This window comes from Bos mutus, chromosome 5 (assembly GCF_027580195.1).
Source record: "Bos mutus isolate GX-2022 chromosome 5, NWIPB_WYAK_1.1, whole genome shotgun sequence".
Lineage (NCBI taxonomy): Eukaryota > Metazoa > Chordata > Mammalia > Artiodactyla > Bovidae > Bos > Bos mutus.
The window spans coordinates 29,662,262-29,677,613 of NC_091621.1; the positions used below are offsets into that span (position 1 = coordinate 29,662,262).

General features: G+C 38.8%; 1 protein-coding gene across 2 annotated transcripts in view; it reads right to left on the reverse strand.

Annotated features, from left to right (window-relative positions):
- Positions 1–15,352, reverse strand: part of PTPRR (protein tyrosine phosphatase receptor type R) — a 275,415-nt gene that overhangs the window by 159,135 nt on the left and 100,928 nt on the right. The gene's annotated exons all lie outside the window — the stretch shown is intronic.

Genomic DNA, 15,352 nt, shown 5'->3' on the forward strand with positions numbered 1-15,352 from the left:
TTCCACAGTTTATTGTGATCCAGATAGTCAAAGGCTTCAGTATAGCCAATAAAGCATGTTCAAATGTCCAGAGCTGGAGACTAAATCTAAATGGAAGCCCTAAGAAAAGGCAGTATATAAATTAAAGTAGACAGAGGCCAACATGTATTTCTTTCCACACATGCGAAGCTTGAACCTCATGGTAAGATCTCCAGAAGATTCACTGGATGACTGGATAGATACTTTTAACCCAATTCCTATCGGGACTTCCCTCGTGGTCCAGTGGTTAAGACTCCATACTTCTACTGTAGGGACCATGGATTTGATCCTTTGTCAGGGATCTAAGAACCTGCATGCTGTGCAGTGTGGTCAGAAAGAAAACAAAACAAAAAAATACTATTCCTATGGATTCTAATGTGGGAATTCTGGAGTCATGCCAAGCAGACAATAATGGCTGTGAAGAAACAGAATGAGAATCACGTGGAAGGAAAAAAAGGACAGGATACTGTCTGAGTAAAGAGAGATTTTTCTACCATTCCTTATCATCTATCAGAAAACAGGGTAGTTTCATTTCTCTAAGTGCAATTAAGTTGTTTCTATATATTTGATAAACTTTATAGAACTGACAAGCATTCTAGAGAAAAATTTTTCATCCTTCTCTCTGACTACTATTAAAGTGTGTGTGTGTGTGTGTGTGTGTGTGTACACTTACATGCATGGCCAAAACTAGGGTAAGAGGCACTTAAGGTACAAAATATAAGGAGGCATTCACAGTCAGGGCTGAGTTGAGGTCAAGCATTGGGCATTTTGGGGATTAGAAATGGGTTTAGAATCAGACAGTCAGCTTGCATGACCCCGAGAATGAGTGTCTCCTTACATTTTGTGCCCAGAGTGCCTCACATGCCTGCCCCTGGACCTGGCACTGTGTGTGTGTGTGTGTGTGTGTGTCCTAACTCAAAATCTGGGTCTGTAATTAGCAGTAGGCTCTTTATAGTTAGGTGGGTCAGAGCTATTTTATTTTAGCATCTGAAGACCTTTGATGTTAGCTACTTAGAAAAAAAGTAAATTTACCTACACTTAATACCAATATGATATGATTATCAGTATGTCTTGACAGTTGAACAAAGTTTGCTCAAGGCCACACGGAAAATTAACAACAGAAATGGGATTAGAATCAGTCTGCTTTTTGGGTCTTTGCTTTCACCATACCACCCACCACCTCCACATCAGAAGACAGACTGTTGACATCCCTGATGGATGTGTGAACAGGCGGGGAACCACGGGCCATCGCGCTGTGTTTGCCAAAACTGACGTTTCAAGATGATTGCATTCACAAGAAGAAAGCTTTTTTGTCATTGTAAAATAATTAAAAATTAGTATAAAGAAAAAAATTAAGATCATATTTTCCCTAAAATAAAGCCACTAAGAGATGAGATTTAAATTCTGGTAATTTGACTCTAGAGCTTGTGCTCTTAACCTTCACATTGCAGTGTGTAACTGCTGTTCAGTGGTTAAGTCATGTCTGACTCTTTTGCAACCCCATGGATTGTAGCCTGCCAGGCTCCTCTGTCCATGGGATTTCCCAGGCAAGAATACTGGAGTGGGTTGCCGTTTCCTTCTCCATGTGTAGTAGATATTTGTTGCTCATTCACTAAGTCGTGTCCAGCTCTTTGTGACCCCCATGGACTGCAGCACACCAGGCACCCCCTGTAATGGATATACATATGTGTAATAAATGGTGACCAGACGGGCCAAAAATGGAAACAGTGAGACTTTATTTTCTTGGGCTCCAAAATCATTGTGGATGTTGACTGCAGGCATGAAATTAAAAGACACTTGCTCCTTGGAAGAAAAGCTATGACAAACCTAGACCGTGTATTAAAAAGCAGAGACATTACTTTGCTGACAAAGGTCAGTATAGTCAAAACTATGGTTTTTCCTGTAGTCATGTAAAGGTGTGAGAGTCAGACCAGAAAGAAGACTGAGGGCCAAAGAACTGATACTTTTAAACAGTGGTGTTGGAGAAGACTCTTGAGAGTCCTTTGGACTGCAAGGAGATCAAAGCAGTCAATTCTAAAGGAAATCAGCCTCGAATATTCCTTGGAAGGACTGTTGCTGAATCTGAAGCTCAGCTTTGGCCACCTTGCGAGAAGAGCTGACTCACTGGAAAAGACCCTGATGATGGGAAAGACTGAAGGCAGAAGAAGTGGGGGACAGAATACGAGATGGTTGGATGGCATCATCAATTCAATGGACATGAATTTGAGCAAACTCCAGGAGATAATGAAGGACAGGGAAGTCTGGCTTGCTCCAGTCCATGGATCACAAAGAGCCGGGCACAAATGAGTGACTGAACAATAACAAGTAAACATGTGTAATAGATACACACATACAAGGTGTAACAGATATACACAGTTAACTCCAATGTTAGAAAAATATGTGGTAAGATAGTGTGTGTAGGTTCTGGCCAGAAATAGAATGTGGACTGTAATTGGTCTGAAGCCAAAATTTATTTACATAATAAATAAATCCTGATGCTGTTGTGGTCCCTCCCCTGGCTAAGCATATAAAAGGCACTGAACCTGTAGTTCTGGCCTCCTCAGATCTGGTAAGTTTCTTACCCCAAAAGGCTTGAGTTGACCAACAACTACACACATGATTTCATGAAGGTTTAGGGAGAAACTGGGGAGCTATGGCCACTCACTTGCTTCCTAATCCTGTGTCTATCCCTGATCTGCTTGACTGCCTGCTTGGGAGTTCTCTGAAATGAAAGCAAATCTGAATTGAGTTGAAGTCATCATTCTTGCCAGTCTTTGCATGTAGGCTAGGAGATTGGGTCTCTCTTACCTTATCCTTTCCAATACAGGTCAACAACATTTAAAATAGTGGGCTTCCCTGGTGGTTCAGATGGTAAAGAATCTGCTTGCAATGCAGGAGACCCAGGTTTGTTCCTGGGGTAGGGAAGATTCCTGGCAGAGGCAATGACAACCAACTCCAGTATTTTTGCCTGGAGAATTCTATGGACAAATGACAGGCTATAGTCCATGAGGTTGCAAAGAGTTGGACACAACTGAGTGACTAACACACACACACAAGAGTGCAAAAGAGGGACTTAATATAGTTAAGGTGACTGGAGATGATCCCACTACACCTCTTGATGGGAGGGGACTTGAGGGGTAGAACTTCAGTCTGGAAAGAGGTGAACAGAAGATTTCAGTAGAATCTGTAGCAGGAGACTAATGGGTATAGAAAGAGCATGTTGTTTGGGGGCAGCAGGTGGATGTGCTAAGAAATCCAGTTTGACCAAAGATATCTTCATATATGCAGGTATAGTGGAAGGAAAGAATGTACTACCTAAGCAGGTTAGGTCCAAATAACTGAGAGCCTTACTGGCAGGCTATGCAGTTTGAGTGATTTTGATTTTGTAGTTCTGGGAAACCATTGAAAGTTAAACTATTTGGTAGTTTATAAATGAATCTTAAAATCCCTTTGTAAATTCTTAGCATACAACTTCCCAATCAGCACATTTACACATCCCTAGATCCATACTTTTTGCTCAATGCCCATACATGTCATGTCATTTTGTACTTCTTCCCTTTCCTTTGTTTACTCTATTTTGAATTGTTCTGTAGCCTGCAACTCCTTTACCAAATCTTATTTATCCTAAAAGTCCCGGTCTAGGTACTACTTTCACGATATCCTTACTCCAAATCAGAAATTGCTCTTTTCTTCTCCTTATAGCTGATTTCTGTCTGCCGTGTCTAGTTGGTCTATGTGGGGATATTATAGGGAGACTGACCCAGCAGCAATTCTCAAGTCTCTTCTTTCTCCCCTACCACGTCCCACAGAGGGACTGGAAAAACTAAGTGCTCGTATCTGAGTCTTCTGTACAGCTAAGTGAGCATATTTCTGATACACAATCAGGTTGCATAACAAGTAACCTTATGCTTCCTTATAAAAGACTGAGGCACCAGAGGGGAGCTCTCTGTGTCCTCCTCATGCTTTGAACATTGATGTGATACTCAGAGATGGGGCAGTTACCTTATAATCATGAGGTGGGAAGCACAAGGCCAGAACATATGCCATGGAAGGCAAAGTGAAGGGATGGGACATTGTTAAACCTTTGTGTCTGACCAAGACTGCTTATCCATAAACTTCTTACATGTGAGAAACTAAAATGATTTATTGTGTGAGCCTCTGTTAAGCTGAATGTTTTGTTTTTTGCTGCTGAGGCATTCTTAATGGAATTCCTTCTTGTTTGCAGTATTCCCCTATACATACATCCAGGTAAGCATCTGCTACATTCATTAAACCCCAAGGATCCATGCTGAAGTTATTTTCAGATTCTGTTCCAATAAAAATATCATCTAAAATTAATGAACAATTTCTGTGGTTGAATGGGATGATTCAAAGCACATGCTGTCCCTAGAATTTATTTTGTAACAGTTTTTAAATTTCAAAGAGAGAACTGCCCAGTATATTTTCTAATTTTGAGTAGTAATACTAAAAAATTTAGTCATTAGGGATATAATATCATTACTTCCATGGAGGTCTTTTCCCTTCATTTCCAAGTATGCACAAAAATTAGTGGTAAAATACATAAACATCTTTTAGAATAATCATCTAACTTTTCAACAATTACTTGAATATACATTTTAAGGGATTGTTTTCTTGAATGTTGACTTAATGCAACAATGCTGTTCTTATGTAGAATTAATATGAACTGTATACTCTATACAAAATGCATGTTGCCTGGAAATGGTTGCTGAGAAAACATTTCTCTGATCAATGTATTTGGGATTTAAGTACTTTCTCAAGTCTAATGAGAATGTCTTGTGGTTACAAAGTACTTATCATTTAAATGACAATGGAAATCTCAGTGCCAGGCATATTTCTTTTCCCTTAACGAATAGCATAATTATGTGTCTGTCTTTCACAGAAAGACAAAAGCTCTTTGAGCCAATTAGATTTAAGACCTTATGGGTAAGAAAATCAAACTTAATTGAAATGCACTCTGGCAATTCTATGACTGCATATCTTGTCAGTTTTAACTAGTATTATTCTTCTAAAGGGTAATGATGTTAGTGAATGTGCAATGAGGCATCTTTAAAAAAGTCAATGTGCCCGGTATTATTAAGATATGTCAGAGACAGTAGGATGGGGAGATGAAGATTCACTATATTTAAACCTCACATCAATAAAAGCACAAGATGAAAAGGGTATCTTCAGCATAGATGGGAGATATTTGCATTTGATGGACACAACTACCATTTTGGAACCAATGCAAAACTGATAATGAGAGGCTCTACTCTGAAATAATAATTTCATGGGACATTAGTATGAACTGGCAAGTGCCTACAAAATATGATATCTTCAATTTAATTTTGGTTGGTTTTTATGTCAGAAGTTCAGTGACTCTGCCCCCAAATGTGAAATTCTTCAGGCAGCTTTAAAGGAAAAATGAAAACAGAAATTATATATATATATAGTTTGACTGACTGAATAACTGAAAGTATGCATTTTCTAATATACTTCTATGTTTTTTTTTTTATTTTGGTGGGGGTGGAATCTACCTAGAAAACATTCAAAAGCATATGCTATGCTGTTATAAAGTATTCCCATTTGAACAACATTGTTAGGCAGAGGTTCAGTTCAACTGAGTCATTCAGTCATGCCCAACTCTTTGCGACTCCATATACTGCAGCATGCCAGGCTTCCCTGTCCATCACCAATTCCCAGAGCTTGCTCAAACTCATGTCCATCGAGTCGGTGATACCATCCAACCATCTCATCTTCTGCCGTCCCCTTCTCTTCCTGCCCCCAATCTTTCCCAGCATCAGGGTCTTTTCTAATGAGTCAGTTCTTCGTATCAGGTGGCCAAAGTACCAGAGTTTCAGCTTCCGCATCAGTCCTTCCAATGAATATTAAGGACTGATTTCCTTTAGGATGGCCTGGTTTGATCTCCTTGCAGTTCAAGGGACTCTCAAGAGTCTTCTCCAACATCACAGTTGAAAAGCATCAAGTCTTCTTCAGCACTCAGCTTTCTTTATAGTCCAGCTTTCACATCCATACATGACTACTGGAAAAACCATAGCCTTGACTAGACAGACATTGGTTGGCAAAGTAATGTCTCTGCTTTTTAATATGCTGTCTAGGTTTGTCATAGCTTTTCTTCCAAGGAGCAAGTGTCTTTTAATTTCATGATTGCAGTCACCATCTGCAGTGATTTTGGAACCCAAGAAAATGAAGTCTGTCACTGTTTCCATTGTTTCCCATTTATTTGCCATGAAGTGATGGGACCAGATGCCATGATCTTAGTTTTCTGAATGTTGAGCTTTAAGCCAACTTTTTTACTCTCCTCTTTCACTTTCATCAAGAGGCTCTTTAGTTCCTCTTAGCTTTCTGCAAATTATTGCAAAATTCAGGTAGAGGTTGGCCTCCATGCAAAACATGACAGAAATATTAGCTTGTCAGCCTAGGTAATTCTTGTCTTCAAGCCATTTTCATTGTATATTTCCAGATAATTGAAGCAAGTGTAGATTGTGCTCAATATTTTTGATTATTAATAACAATATTAGCATTCATGGAATGCTTTGCAGGCATTGCTTCCCTGATGGCTCAGATGGTAAAGAATCTGCCTGCAATGAGGGAGATCTGGGTTCGATCCCTGGGTTGGGAAGATTCCCTTGAGAAGGGAATGGCTACCCACTGCAGAATTCTTGCCTGGAGAATTCCATGGACAGAGGAGCCTGGTGGGCTACAGTCCATGGGGTTCAAAGAACTGGACATGACAGCAACTTTCACTTTCACTTTTGCAGGCACTAGTTCACTGAAGTTTCTCAACACTCCTACTGAACAGGTTTCATTACCATGTCCCCCTGCCAATGAGGAAACTACAGATGAAGTAGAGGTGAATGACTTGCCCAAGGTCAGATAGCGATAAGTAGTGGACATAGGGCCCGACTCTGCTCCTAGAACATTATCCATTACATTGCCCTACAGAAATTTTAGCTGATTTTTAAAAAAACCTGTATTTGCCTCATTGCAAAGCAGCAAATATAGCAAAATTTCAACGGGTTCATCTAGCATTGACTAATATTTACATCAAGATTTTCCTATTTTAGGCATTATTTCATTTTAGCTTTTCAGCTCAATTTATTTTAATCAAGATCCTCTAATAAGATACATTGTCCAGTGAGGGATCATCAAAGTGATCTCTGTACTGTGTTTTAAGGATAGTTTAAAATTCTCCTTCTCTTAATTGGTTAACCTTTTTTGGTCACTTTTTGTTTTATTCTTTTCCCCAATTACGGAAGCCACAGAATCCCAGAGGTGATATATTAGAAAAGTTGGCTCACAGTATTGTAAAATGATGTTCCAAATGTCAGTATAATTGTATAAGAGACCCTGGCAGCAGAGAGGGTAAATGAGATGCTTCAGTGATGCATGAAGCATTACTATGGGTACGCATGTTACCCCTCAAAAGGCAAGCTCTATATATATACCAATGCAAATCATTCCGGAACAGGAGAGCTTTCATGGAACATTAACATTGATTTAGTATCCCAGGCAGACTACTTGTGAAAATGAGTGACTCTCTAAAGTGCTTCAGAGGAGAGGAGAAAGAAAAATCTGCAAGCCCACTACATTTAATCCTCCAAGGAACAGGTTTATTTTCTGCTACATGATCACCTCTAATAATATCGCAGCACTTTTAGAAAGGATGGATATGATTTCTGTAACCCACATCTCCCATCTGAGAAACCGCACTAACAATTAACTATTAATGGCAAGAAGAAAATAGGCTTTCTCTTGGCAGTCTATCACAATGAGTTGGCAGCTTGAGAGGCAGTTTGGTATGTGTATATGTCCAAAGGATATTATGTTAGGGGTAAGAAAAGCATACTTTTCAGAAAGTGCCCTTCTCATGGATGAAACTAGAGCTAAATGGTTTCTCCATTATTATTGCAGATGCATTTTCAGATCATGGACAGATTAAAAAATTCACTGAATAGAGTCAGCAATGAGAAAGTTATACCACCTACTTTCTGGATCTATAAAATCAGCCCTTCAGATCAGATCAGTCTCTCAGTCGTGTCCGACTCTTTGCGACCCCATGAATCGCAGCACGCCAGGCCTCCCTGTCCATCACCAACTCCCGGAGTTCACTCAGACTCACGTCCATTGAGTCAGTGATGCCATCCAGCCATCTCATCCTCTGTCGTCCCCTTCTCCTCTTGCCCCCAATCCCTCCCAGCATCAGAGTCTTTTCCAATGAGTCAACTCTTTGCATGAGGTGGCCAAAGTACTGGAGTTTCAGCTTTAGCATCATTCCTTCCAAAGAAATCCCAGGGCTGATCTCCTTTAGGATGGACTGGTTGGATCTCCTTGCAGTCCAAGGGACTCTCAAGAGTCTTCTTCAACACCACACTTCAAAAGCATCAATTCTTCCGCGCTCAGCCTTCTTCACAGTCCAACTCTCACATCCATACATGACCACAGGAAAAACCATAACCTTGACTAGAGAGACCTTTGTTGGCAAAGTAATGTCTCTGCTTTTGAATACGCTATCTAGGTTGGTCATAACTTTCCTTCCAAGGAGTAAGGGTCTTTTAATTTCTTGGCTGCAGTCTTAGTTTTTTTTAAATATTTTATTGAATATTGTTGATTTACAATATTTTGTTAATTTCTGCTGTATAGCAAAGCAAAACATCCAGAAAAACATCTATTTCTGCTTTATTGACTATGCCAAAGCCTTTGACTGTGTGGATCACAATAAACTGGAAAATTCTGAAAGAGATGGGAGTACCACCTGACCTGTCTCTTGAGAAACCTATATGTAGGTCAGGAAGCAACAGTTAGAACTGAACATGGAACAACAGACTGGTTCCAAATAGGAAAAGGAGTATGTCAAGGCTGTGTATTGTCACCTGGCTTATTTAACTTCTATGCAGAGTACATCATGAGAAACGCTGGGCTGCAAGAAGCACAAGGTGGAATCAAGATTGCTGGGAGAAATATCGATAACCTCAGATATGCAGATGACACCACACTTATGGCAGAAAGTGAAGAGGAACTAAAAAGCCTCTTGATGAAAGTGAAAGAGCAGAGTGAAAAAGTTGGCTTAAAGCTCAACATTCAGAAAATGAAGATCATGGCATCCAGTCCCATCACTTCATGCGAAATAGATGGGGAAACAGTGGAAACAGTGTCAGACTTTATTTTTCAGGGCTTCAAAATCACTGCAGATGGTGATTGCAGCCATGAAATTAAAAGACGTTTACTCCTTGGAAGGAAAGTTATGACCAACCTAAATAGCATATTCAAAAGCAGAGATACTACTTTGCCAACAAAGGTCCATCTAGTCAAGGTTATGGTTTTTCCAGTGGTCCTGTATGGATGTGAGAGTTGGACTGTGAAGAAGGCTGAGCGCGGAAGAATTGATGCTTTTGAACTGTGGTGTTGGAGAAGACTCTTGAGAGTCCCTTGGACTGCAAGGAGATCCAACCAGTCCATCCTAAAGGAGATCGGTCCTGGGTGTTCTTTGGAAGAAGTGATGCTGAAGCTGAAACTCCAGTACTTTGGCCACCTCATGCAAAGAGTTGACTCATTGGAAAAGACTCTGATGCTGGGAGGGATTGGGGGCAGGAGGAGAAGGGGACGACAGAGGATGAGATGGCTGGATGTCATCACCTACTCGATGGACATGAGTTTGAGTGAACTCCGGTAGTTGGTGATGGACAAGGAGTCCTGTCATGCTGCAGTTCATGGGGTTGCAAAGAGTTGGACACGACTGAGTAACTGAACTGAACTGAGCAAAGCAATCCAGTTATACATATATAAATCAACCCCTAGTTTAATTGCTTCATTATTTAGATGTTCTTCTTTCTAAAAATAATTATTTGGGTACAAATTAATTTTAAATTTTAGAATCTGGGAGAAAGAATTTCAGCCTATTCTTTGATATAATTTGGAGCACTTAAATTTTTACTCAATTTATTTAAACTAAAACACATACACACTCAATTCACCCATTTATTCCACCCCATCGTCTCCTCTCTGGCAACCATCAGTCTGTTCTTTGTATCTATAACCTTAGTGTTTTATTATTTTCTTTTTTTTTAAGTTTCTTATATGAGAGATTATAGAGTATTTTCTTTCTTTGACTTATTTCACTTAGCATGAAGCCCTTGAGATCCATCCATGTTGTTGCAAATGACAGATTTCATTCTTGTTTATGGTGAATAATATATACATATACCACAATGTCTTTACTCATATAACTACTAATACCCACATAAGTTGTTTCCATGGTTCAGGTATCACAAATACTGATTCAGTAAACATGGGATGCATATATCTTTGCAAATTAGTGTTTTCGTTTTTTTCAGATTCAGAAGTGGAATTGGTGGATCATATGATAGCTCTATTTTTAATTTTTTGTGGAACCTCAGAAAGGATGAAACTTCCTGAGGCAGAAGGAAAAACCACCATAAAAACATAGGAGGAATAGTTTTCAGAGCTCACACAGGATGGGAATAGTTCCTGTTTCCACCAGCTAGAGCAGCAAAACCTTAAAATACACTGAGAACTGGACAGAGTATTTAGAATGGTATTACCTCAGCGGTGGGGCAAGATTAGTCTTGGATCAAGGTCCACAAACTTTCCCTATTAAAGTTCACATAGTAAATATTTTAGACTTTATAGACAGAGGCAAAACCAAATATATTTTGTACATCCTTACATAACAAGAGACAAAACTCCTCACTGCACTCCCTATTTGACCAAGATGGGCCATCCCATGTGGTAGGCATGGTTTATGTCTAATTGCCATTTGCCGGAGACATTCTTAGGATGAAAACACTAGCCTGAGAGGAAAGGTCTGTTTAGTGTGCAGTGTTATGGACTGAATATTTTGGTCCCTTCCTCCCCAAATGCATAGCCCTCATGGGATGATTTTAGGAGGTGCTCTCCAGTATCCTTGACTGGAAAATTCCATGGACAGAAGAGCTTGGCTAGTTACAGTTCACAGAGTTGCAAAGAGTCAGACTTGACTTAGTGACTCAACAACAGTCAGGTAGAGGACAGCATGAACATTCTGAGGACAGAAACTGAAGGTATAAAAAAGAGGCAAATCTCACTTCTAGAGAAAAAAATTACAGTGTCTGGTATGAAATATATGTATTCCTTGAATATTTTTCTGACTCCCCCTAGGGACTCCAATAAATAAATATCAAACCAATAATTAAATATCAAACCACCTGAAGGTGTCCCACACCTAATTGAGGCTCTATTCTTTTTTTTTTTCAATTTTTTTTCTCTGTGTGTTGCATTTTGGATAGTTTCTATTGCTATGGCCTTAAGTCTGCTAATCTATTCTTCTGCCTGGTCTAATTTGCTTTTAATCCCATTCTCTGTATATTTTATACAGATTTAGCATCATGAAAATTAAGACTTCAAGGGGAACATAGAAATTCTGGTAATTTGTATGAGCTAAGCAGTTCAGGTTGCTAATTCTGACCAAAATTATTGGTACTGAAGCTGCGGAAATGTTGTCGCTTATTAATCCACTAACATTCATTCAACAAACATTTGAGCTCTGTTTTTGCAAAAGCACATTAAGAATACATAAAAATGAACACTAGCCCTGTCCTCAGAGATCTAGTAATCTAATTTCTTTCCAAGTGTTATGGTTAAAACAATTTTAAAATTGTTTGACAGACACACATGTCGGTTTTAGCTGTTTCTTCTTCATTTCCTTATCACATATTGCACTGAACATGGAATTATTGCTAATTTAGAAGAAGTGCTCTTTTCCTGAGTTATCTATATCTTCTTAATGTGTGAAATCATTCTCTAGGCGCATGAGGTGGGTGGTATTGCTTGTGGTAAAAACAGTTTTCTGCTCAGTCACTTCTGTAATTTATCATTCTTTATCTCTAGCACAAATGTTTCCTGAAGCTTCTTATCTAAAATTTTATTACAAGTAAAAATGTAATAGTCATGTGGGAGAGAACAAATATTTACGAACAAGTATGACATGAATGAGCATACCCTAAAAAAATGACCTTTATAGAGGTGATATACAAATGTGAAAATGAATTAGCATTCCTCAAGAAAAATGACCTTTAAACAGACTTCTACAGTGCAGTACTAGTCATCACCATAAAAATGATAGTCAAGAATAGATAATAAAGCAGGAAAGAGTCCAGCCTCAAAGTACGGAAAAGTACAGTACAAGGACGAGTGAGGGATCCAGTGGAGTCAACTGGATCAACAAGATGAGCCAACAGAGTCAAGGAAGAGGTTACTAGGAATTTCATTTATATCCATTTTACTTGTTTTTTTTCTTAGAATTTTGTTTTTTGGGTAAGTTGTATAATATATATACAACACTACTACACTAGTATACACTTATTATGTAAATATGCATGTGTGAAAGTTGCTTCAGTTGTGTCTGACTTTGTGACCCCATGGACTACAGCCTGCCAGGCTCCTCTGTCCGTGGGATTCTCCACACAAGAATACTGGAGTGGACTGCCATGCCTTCCTCCAGGTGGTCTTCCCGATCCAGACTGAACCCAAATCTCCTGCATTGCAGGTGGATTCTTTACTGCTGAGCCACCAGGAAAGCTCTATTATATAAATAAACATACCTCAGGGAATATATTAATTCTTAAACTTATGGATGTGTGACAAAAAATATTTGGAAACTCAGGCCTAGACAAGTTATGTTTAAACAGTATTAGAACCATTACCCTTTTTTTCATACAAATGCATATTTAAACCCCCCAAATAAAAAGGTAAGGATAATATAAATATTTTTAAACATATTAAAATAAAAACTGTTTATTTTCCAATTTAAAAATTCTAACATTTGATTTTGACAAAATCAATCAAGAAACCGATGGAACTATTTGATTTGAAGTGAAGGATTATGGATAGTTGTAGCATTTTATCAGTCTCAGCTTCTGGATTTATTTCTATGGATTTTGCAGTACTCGTAGACAAGTAGCTATGAATGATCACAGACTAACAGCTTATCTCATCCAGCACAGGTCTTTGGTAGATCCTCAATACTACTGGCACTGCTAAGTGGGTGGATGAACCATGGATGAATGAATGTCGGGATGTCTTTAATTCAACAGATTTAGCAGGAGAAACTTTAACATCTACACAAAAAGAGCCCAGCAGGCCGCACATGTTAATGCGATTGTGGGCTGCAAAGTGTCAAATTTAGCATATGTACTGGTCTTTAAAAATAGTTTAAAATGTATTTTAAAAGCTTAAAGTATATGAAAAAAGCAAAAATGAAAGACGTGTTGACCCTCTGCCCTAGTTTTCCAAGGAAAGCAATAAAAAGCCCACTAGTCTGAAGATTCCTTCCTTTCTTTTTCTTTCTTTCCTCTTTTCTTTCTTTTCCTTCCTTCCTTTCTTCCTTCCCACCTCCCTTCCTTCCTTCCCTCCTCCCTTTCTTCCCTCCTTTCATCTTTCTTTCTTTGCTATAAAGAACATTACAGACCTATTTAGCAACGAATAAGATGATATATTAGGTAATAGTATTAATGTTATTTTCCCTGCTTTTAAGAATTAGGCTATGATTAAGAAAGATAATGTTCTTATTCTTAGAGACCATATACTGAACTATTTAGGGTTAAAGAGTTCAACATGACTGCAATATATTCTAAAATGGCTCCAAGAAGTTTAATATCTTTTTAAGTTGTATCTACAACTGAAACTAGCATGAATTGTTTGCTCAAAGAAATAACCATCAGACATCATTCTTCTATTGTTTTGGTACACAGTGATGCCTGCTAGACTGAGGAAAGACTGAGGAGGATTTCAAAGGAAATGCCAGTTCAAATGCCAGATTGATTTAAAGGCGGCCAGGCTGTTCATAGAATACTATGTTCTCTAACAAAGGAGATAGATTCAAAGGATATATTTGAATCACACACATATCTTTGTTTATCTACCTAGAAAGAGAAAGGAGAGGGTAAGCGAGAGAGAGAGAGGGAGGAAAGAGAAGCGAGAGAGCGTGTGATAAAGTCAGTGTAAATGTTAACAATGGGGGAAACTAAGTGAAGGGTATATGTGAGCACTGTTCTACTTTTCAAGAAATCTGAAATGATTTGCAAATGAATAGTTACAGAAGACTGAAACTGATCATCTAGGAGGGACTGGTACATAATGGGGTTGCTATGATTTAAGATTTTGAAGTTTCTCTACTTACATCTTACAGTGATTGGGGTTATAGTGGCTTCATAGCCCTCATGCTGCCCTAAGGCCTGTTTCATCTTGCCTTTGGAACACTTTACCAAGAATCTGTGTCGTCACCCCAAAAGTGTGGGTGTGCTGGCATGCTAAGTTGCTTTAGCCGTGTTCGACCCTTTGCGACCCTATGGGTTGTAGCTCTCTAGGCTCCTCTGTCCATGGGATTCTCCAGGCAAGAATACTTGAGTGGGTTGCCATGCCCTCCTCCAGGGGATCTTCCTGACCCAGAGATCGAATCTGAGTCTCTTTCGTTTCCTGCATTGGCAGGCAGATTCTCTACCACTATTGCTACCTGGGAAGCCCCATCCCAAAAGTAACATATTAAATGAATTTAATATATGTGTATTAAAGACATTTTCATAAAAATAAAATAATAATAATATAATACCTCATTGATCTGATTGGTAAAACAAAGACCAATTTTAGATTAGTTGCCTATTCTTCACTTTTGAACATGAGACATGATAGGGCTTTATCCAAGCTTGCAACTTGATTTAATTGTACAAACATATATTGAACAAGATCTCCTTTATGTAGTGAATACACAAATGAAGAGGCATGAACCCTGACTTCAAGGAGAGCACAGTCTTCTACAGAAAAGGAAAAATGAAATAGGATAAAGAATAAGCAGGAAAAAAATTTGGCATTGGCCAATACTTTTTGAAAAGTATTTTCAGTAATTTTTGAGAAGTATTTATGTCAAGGTCACAAGTAGTGTCACCATCCAAGCAGATACACCAATGAGCTGTGATAAGAGGGGTTCCTGGAAAACTTGAATTGTTTAAAAATGTCACTTCAATTTATTTCACATTGCTCGAGGTTTCTACTACATAATGCCAATGTTTTATAGGATGTAGACCTTTTAGTAATCATTCCCTGGTAAGAACATTAAAATCTTTTCCTCTTTATGATCTTAGAAGAGAATTTTAAGCCCAAGGCAGTTTGATAGGGGAGGTGCAGGTCACTTAAGGGAATAGGATGGAAGAACTCGGTGGAGCCCCGGAGTAAACAGAGTTCAGAGACCCACAGAGGAAAGGATGGTTGAGAGTTCCTGCGGCCTCTTCATAGTCTGCTTTCTGTCAGATTGTACAGTCGCATT